This window comes from Eurosta solidaginis, chromosome 4 (genome assembly GCF_040869045.1).
Source record: "Eurosta solidaginis isolate ZX-2024a chromosome 4, ASM4086904v1, whole genome shotgun sequence".
Lineage (NCBI taxonomy): Eukaryota > Metazoa > Arthropoda > Insecta > Diptera > Tephritidae > Eurosta > Eurosta solidaginis.
Genome location: NC_090322.1, coordinates 81,850,275 through 81,858,652, shown reverse-complemented (window position 1 = coordinate 81,858,652; position 8,378 = coordinate 81,850,275).

Below are 8,378 nucleotides of genomic sequence, written 5' to 3'. Positions count from 1 at the left end.
GCTACACGAGGACGGAGCGGTCGAGTAACCAAAACGAATGGGTTAAACAAATTCGTACGCGGTTTTTATCGCATTTAACTCTAGAATTAAAGGATATAAAACGAGAAAAAACGTTTGACAACCTTTAAAAAGTTTTATTAAGTATATCGAAAATTGTAGCTCTGAAGCAAACAACTGCTGAGTGATCTCCTCAAATTTGTTGAACGAAACGACTTAAGTATTTTAACCATGCTTAACCTTTAGGCCGGTAAGTTTATTCAGAAAAACGCAATAAGTAGTCTACACGAGGACGGAGCGGTTGAGTAACCAAAACGAATGGGTTAAAAAAATTCGTACGCAGTTTTTATCATATTTAACTCTAATATTAAAGAATATAAAACGAGAAACAACGTTTGAAACACTTTAAAAACTTTTAATAACTATATCAAAAATTATTGTTCTGAAGCCAACAACTGCTGAGTGATCTACTCAATTTTGTTGAAGAAATCGACTTAAGTATTTTAAACATATTTAACCTTTAGGCCGGTAAGTTTATTTAGAAAAACGCAATATGTAGGCTACACGAGGACGGAGCGGTCGAGTAACCAAAACGAATGGGTTAAACAAATTCGTACGCGGTTTTTATCGTATTTAACTCTAGAATTAAAGGATATAAAACGAGAAACAACGTTTGACAACCTTTAAAAAGTTTTATTAAGTATATCGAAAATTGTAGCTCTGAAGCAAACAACTGCTGAGTGATCTCCTCAAATTTGTTGAACGAAACGACTTAAGTATTTTAACCATGCTTGACCTTTAGGCCGGTAAGTTTATTCAGAAAAACGCAATATGTGGGCTACACGAGGACGGAGCGGTCGAGTAACCAAAACGAATGGGTCAAACAAATTCGTACGCTGTTTTTATCATTTTTAACTCTAGAATTAAAGGACATAAAAGAGAAACAACGTTTGACAACCTTTAAAAGTTTTAATAACTATGTTAAAAATTATTATTCTGAAGCCAACAACTGCTGAGTGATCTACTCAAATTTGTTGAAAAAACGACTTACATATTTTAACCATGCTTAACCTTTAGGCCGAAAAGTTTATTTAGAAAAACGCAACATTTAAACTTACGAGGACGGTGCAGTCGAGTAACCAAAAAAAATTGGTTAAAAAATTCCTACACGGTATTTATCAGATCTAACTCTATAATTAAAGGAAATAAGCAGAGAAACAACGTTTGACAACTTTTAAAAGTTTTATAACTATCTAAAAATTGTCGCTCTGAAGCAAACACCTGCTGAGTGATTTACTCAAATTTGTTGAAAAAAAAACGACTTACATATTTTAACCATGCTTAACCTTTAGGCCGGTAAGTTTATTTAGAAAAACGCAATATGTAGGCTACACGAGGACGGAGCGGTCGAGTAACCAAAACGAATGGGTTAAACAAATTCGTACGCGGTTTTTATCGCATTTAACTCTAGAATTAAAGGATATAAAACGAGAAACAACGTTTGACAACCTTTAAAAATTTTAATAACTATCTCAAAAATTGTTGCTCTGAAGCAACCAACTGCTGAGTGATCTACTCAAATTTGTTGAACAAAACGACTTACGTATTTTAAGCATGCTTAACCTTTAGATCGGTAAGCAAATTAAAAAAAAAACCCAATATGTAACCTAACGAGGACGGAGCAGTCGAGTAACCAAAACAAATTGGTTAAAAAACTCCTACACGGTATATATCACATCTAACTCTATAATTAAAGGATATAAACCGAGAAACAACGTTTGACACCCTTTAAAAACTTTTAATAACTATATCAAAAATTATTGTTCTGAAGCCAACAACTGCTGAGTGATCTACTCAAATTTGTTGAAGAAAACGACTTAAGTATTTTAACCATGTTTAACCTTTAGGCCGGTAAGTTTATTTAGAAAAACGCAATATGTAGGCTACACGAAGACGGAGCGGTTAACCAAAACGAATGGGTTAAACAAATTCGTACGCGGTTTTTATCGCATTTAACTCTAGAACTAAAGTATATAAAGCGAGAAACAACGTTTGACAACCTTTAAAAGTTTTAATAACTATGTCAAAATTTATTATTCTGAAGCCAACTACTGCTGAGTGATCTACTCAAATATGTTGAACGAAACGACTTAAGTATTTTAACAAAGCTTAACCTTTAGGCCGGTAAGTTTATTTAGAAAAACGCAATATGTAGGAGGAACGAGGACGGAGCGGTCTAGTAACCAAAACGAATGGGTTAAACATATTCGTACGCGGTTTTATCATATTTAACTCTAGAATTAAAGGATATAAAACGAGAACCAAAGTTTGACAACCTTTAAAAAGTTTTATTAACTATATCAAAAATTGTAGCTCTGAAGCAAACAACTGCTGAGTGATCTACTCAAATTTGTTGAACAAAACGACTTACGTACTTTAACCATGCTTAACCTTTAGGCCGGAAAGTTTATTTAGAAAAACGCAACATGTAAGCTAACGAGGACGGAGCCGTCGAGTAACCAAAACAAATTGGTTAAAAAATTCCTACACGAGAAACAACCTTTGACAACCTTTAAAAGTTTTATAACTATCTAAAAATTGTCGATTTGAAGCAAACAACTGCTGAGTGATCTACTCAAATTTGTTGAAAAAAAACGACTTACATATTTTAACCATGCTTAACCTTTAGGCCGGTAAGTTTATTTAGAAAAACGCAATATGTACGCTACGCGAGGAGGGAGCGGTAGAGTAACTAAAACGAATGGGTTAAACAATACGTAACTCCAGAATTAAAGGATATAAAACGAGAAACAATGTTTGACAACCTTTAAAAGTTTTAATAACTATCTCAAAAATTGTTGCTCTGAAGCAACCAACTGCTGAGTGATCTACTCAAATTTGTTGAACAAAACTACTTATGTATTTTAAGCATGCTTAACCTTTAGATCGGTAAGCAAATTAAAAAAAGCCCAATATGTAACCTAACGAGGACGGAGCCATCGAGTAACTAAAACAAATTGGTTAAAAAATTCCTACACAGTATTTATCAGACCTAACTCTATAATTAAAGGATATAAACCGAGAAACATCGTTTGACACCCTTTAAACACTTTTAATAACTATATCAAAAATTATTGTTCTGAAGCCAACAACTGCTGAGTGATCTACTCAAATTTGTTGAAGAAAACGACTTAAGTATTTTAAACATATTTAACCTTTAGGCCGGTAAGTTTATTTAGAAAAACGCAATATGTAGGCTACACGAGGAGGGAGCGGTCGAGTAACCAAAACGAATGGGTTAAGCAAATTCGTACGCGGTTTTTATCGCATTTAACTCTAGAATTAAAGGATATAAAACGAGAAACAACGTTTGACAACCTTTAAAAGTTTTAATAACTATGTCAAAATTTATTATTCTGAAGCCAAAAACTGCTAAGTGATGTACTCAAATATGCTGAACGAAACGACTTAAGTATTTTAACAAATCTTAACCTTTAGGCCGGTAAGTTTATTTAGAAAAACGCAATATGTAGGAGGAACGAGGACGGAGCGGTCGAGTAACCAAAACGAATGGGTTAAACAATACGTAACTCCAGAATTAAAGGATATAAAACGAGAAACAATGTTTGACAACCTTTAAAAAGTTTTAATAACTATCTCAAAAATTGTTGCTCTGAAGCAACCAACTGCTGAGTGATCTACTCAAATTTGTTGAACAAAACGGCTTACGTATTTTAAGCATGCTTAACCTTTAGATCGGTAAGCAAATTTAAAAAAAGCCCAATATGTAACCTAACGAGGACGGAGCCGTCGAGTAACCAAAACAAATTGGTTAAAAAATTCCTAAACGGTATTTATCAGATTTAACTATAGAATTAAAGGATATAAAACGAGAAACAGCATTTGACACCCTTTAAAAACTTTTAATAACTATATCAAAAATTATTGTTCTGAAGCCAGCATCTGCTGAGTGATCTACTCAAATTTGTTGACCGAAACGACTTAAGTATTTTAACTATGCTTAACCTTTAAGCCGGTAAGTTTATTTAGAAAAACGTAATATGTAGGCTACACGAGGACGGAGCGGTCGAGTAACCAAAACGAATGGGTCAAACAAATTCGTACGCTGTTTTTATCATTTTTAACTCTAGAATTAAAGGATATAAAAGAGAAACAACGTTTGACAACCTTTAAAAAGTTTTATTAAGTATATCGAAAATTGTAGCTCTGAAGCAAACAACTGCTGAGTGATCTCCTCAAATTTGTTGAACGAAACGACTTAAGTATTTTAACCATGCTTGACCTTTAGGCCGGTAAGTTTATTCAGAAAAACGCAATATGTAGGCTACACGAGGACGGAGCGGTCGAGTAACCAAAACGAATGGGTCAAACAAATTCGTACGCTGTTTTTATCATTTTTAACTCTAGAATTAAAGGATATAAAAGAGAAACAACGTTTGACAACCTTTAAAAGTTTTAATAACTATGTTAAAAATTATTATTCTGAAGCCAACAACTGCTGAGTGATCTACTCAAAATTGTTGAAAAAACGACTTACATATTTTAACCATGCTTAACCTTTAGGCCGAAAAATTTATTTAGAAAAACGCAACATTTAAACTTACGAGGACGGTGCAGTCGAGTAACCAAAAAAAATTGGTTAAAAAATTCCTACACGGTATTTATCAGATCTAACTCTATAATTAAAGGAAATAAGCCGAGAAACAACGTTTGACAACTTTTAAAAGTTTTATAACTATCTAAAAATTGTCGCTCTGAAGCAAACACCTGCTGAGTGATCTACTCAAATTTGTTGAAGAAAACGACTTAAGTATTTTAAACATATTTAACCTTTAGGCCGGTAAGTTTATTTAGAAAAACTCAATATGTAGGCTACACGAGGAGGGAGCGGTCGAGTAACCAAAACGAATGGGTTAAGCAAATTCGTACGCGGTTTTTATCGCATTTAACTCTAGAATTAAAGGATATAAAACGAGAAACAACGTTTGACAACCTTTAAAAGTTTTAATAACTATGTCAAAATTTATTATTCTGAAGCCAAAAACTGCTAAGTGATCTACTCAAATATGCTGAACGAAACGACTTAAGTATTTTAACAAAGCTTAACCTTTAGGCCGGTAAGTTTATTTAGAAAAACGCAATATGTAGGAGGAACGAGGACGGAGCGGTCGAGTAACCAAAACGAATGGGTTAAACAATACGTAACTCCAGAATTAAAGGATATAAAACGAGAAACAATGTTTGACAACCTTTAAAAATTTTAATAACTATCTCAAAAATTGTTGCTCTGAAGCAACCAACTGATGAGTGATCTACTCAAATTTGTTGAACAAAACGGCTTACGTATTTTAAGCATGCTTAACCTTTAGATCGGTAAGCAAATTTAACAAAAGCCCAATATGTAACCTAACGAGGACGGAGCCGTCGAGTAACCAAAACAAATTGGTTAAAAAATTCCTAAACGGTATTTATCAGATTTAACTATAGAATTAAAGGATATAAAACGAGAAACAGCATTTGACACCCTTTAAAAACTTTTAATAACTATATCAAAAATTATTGTTCTGAAGCCAGCATCGGCTGAGTGATCTACTCAAATTTGTTGACCGAAACGACTTAAGTATTTTAACTATGCTTAACCTTTAAGCCGGTAAGTTTATTTAGAAAAACGGAATATGTAGGCTACACGAGGACGGAGCGGTCGAGTAACCAAAACGAATGGGTTAAAAAAAATCGTACGCAGTTTTTGTCATATTTAGCTCTAATATTAAAGGATATAAAACGAGAAACAACGTTTGACACCCTTTAAAAAGTTTTAATAACTATCTCAAAAATTGTCGCTCTGAAGCAAACAACTGCTGACTGATCTACTCAAATTTGTTGAACAATACGACTTACGTATTTTAAGCATGCGTTTAGATCGGTGAGCAAATTAAAAAAAACGCAATATGTAAGCTAACGAGGAAGGAGCGGTCGAGTAACCAAAACGAATGGGTTAAACAAATTTGTACGCGGTTTTTATCAGATTTAACTCTAGAATTAAAGGATATAAAACGAAAACCAACGGGTGACATCCTTTAAAAACTTTTAATAACTATAGTGTTAAATACATTGTATTTTTACTTTAATTTTTAAAATAATTTTTAATTGAGTTTTCATGTTAACTTAAAATTTTTGAATAACTTCAAAAAAAGAAAATTCTAATTAGTTTGAAAATATTTAAACTCAAAAACAAACAAAAATAAATTTTAAAAATAAAATAAATATTTGGCTTATTACCAAACTAACTATATCAAAAATTATTGTCCGGAAGCCAACAACTGCTGAGTGATCTACTCAAATTGTTTACCAACTGTTAACCATGCTTAACCTTTAGGCCGGTAAGTTTATTTAGAAAAACGCAATATGTAGGAGGAACGAAGACGGAGCGGTCGAGTAACCAAAACGAATGGGTTAAATAAATTCGTACGCGGTTTTATCATATTTAACTGTAGAATTAAAGGATATAAAACGAGAAACAACGTTGACAACCTTTAAAAAGTTTTATTAACTATATCAAAAATTGTAGCTCTGAAGCAAACAACTGCTGAGTGATCTACTTAAATTTGTTGAACAAAACGACTTACGTATTTAAAGAATGCTTAACCTTTAGGCCGGTAAGTTTATTTAGAAAACGAAATATGTAGGCTACACGAGGACGGAGCGGTCGAGTAACCAAAACGAATGGGTTAAACAATACGTAACTCTAGAATTAAAGGATATAAAACGAGAAACAACGTTTGACAACCTTTAAAAATTTTTAATAACTATCTCGAAAATTGTCGCTCTGAAGCAAACAACTGCTGAGTGATCTGCTCAAATTTGTTGAACAAATCGACTTACGTATTTTAAGCATGCTTAACGTTTAGATCGGTATGCAAATTAAAAAAAACGCAATATGTAAGCTAACGAGGAAGGAGCGGTCGAGTAACCAAAACAAATTGGTTAAAAAAATTCGTACCCGGTATTTATTAGATTTAACTCTAGAATTAAAGGATATAAAACGAGAAACAACGTTTGAAACACTTTAAAGACTTTTAATAGCTATATCAAAAATTATTGTTCTGAAGCCAACAACTGCTGAGTGATATACTCAAATTTCTTGAAGAAAACGAGTTAAGTATTTTAACCATGCTTAACCTTTAGGCCGCTAAGTTTATTTAGAAAAACGCAATATGTAGGCTACACGAGGACGGAGCGGTCGAGTAACCAAAACGAATGGGTTAAAACAATTCGTACGCAGTTTTTATCAACTCTAATATTAAAGGATATAAAACGAGAAACAACGTTTGAAACACTTTAAAAACTTTTAATAACAATATCAAAAATTATTGTTCTGAAGCCATCAACTGCTGAGTAGTCTACTCAAATTTGTTGAAGAAAATGACTTAAGTATTTTAACCATGCTACACGAGGACGTAGCGGTCGAGTAACCAAAACGAATGGGTTAAAAAAATTCGCACGCGGTTTTTATCGTATTTAACTCTAGAATTTAAGGATATAAAACGAGAAACAAAGTTTGAAAACCTTTAAAAGGTTTTATTAACTATATCGAAAATTGTAGCTCTGAAGCAAACAACTGCTGAGTGATCTACTCAAATTTGTTGAATAAAACGACTTACGTATTTTAAGCATGCTTAACCTTTAGGCCGGTAAGTGTATTTAGAAAAACGCAATATGTAGGCTACACGAGGACGCAGCGGTCGAGTAACCAAAACGAATGGGTTAAAAAAATTCGCACGCGGTTTTTTCGCATTTAACTCTAGAATTTAAGGATATAAAACGAGAAACAACGTTTGACAACCTTTAAAAGTTTTATTAACTATATCGAAAATTGTAGCTCTGAAGCAAACAACTGCTGAATGATCTACTCAAATTTGTTGAACAATGCGATTTACGTATTTTAAGCATGCCTACCGTTTAGATCGGTAAGCAAATTAAAAAAAAAAACAGCAATATGTAAGCTAACGAAGACGGAGCCGTCGAGTAACCAAAACAAATTGGTTAAAAACATTCGTACGCGGTATTTATCAGATTTAACTCTAGAATTAAAGGATATAAAACGAGAAACAACGTTTGGAACACTTTAAAAACTTTTAATAACTATATCAAAAATGATTGTGCTGAAGCCAACAACTGCTGAATGATCTACTCAAATTTGTTGAAGAAAACGAGTTAAGTATTTTAACCCTGCTTAACCTTTAGGCCGGTTAGTTTATTCAGAAAAATGCAATATGTAGGCTACACGAGGACGGAGCGGTAGAGTTACTAAAACGAATGGTTTAAAACAATTCGTACGCAGTTTTTATCAACTCTAATAT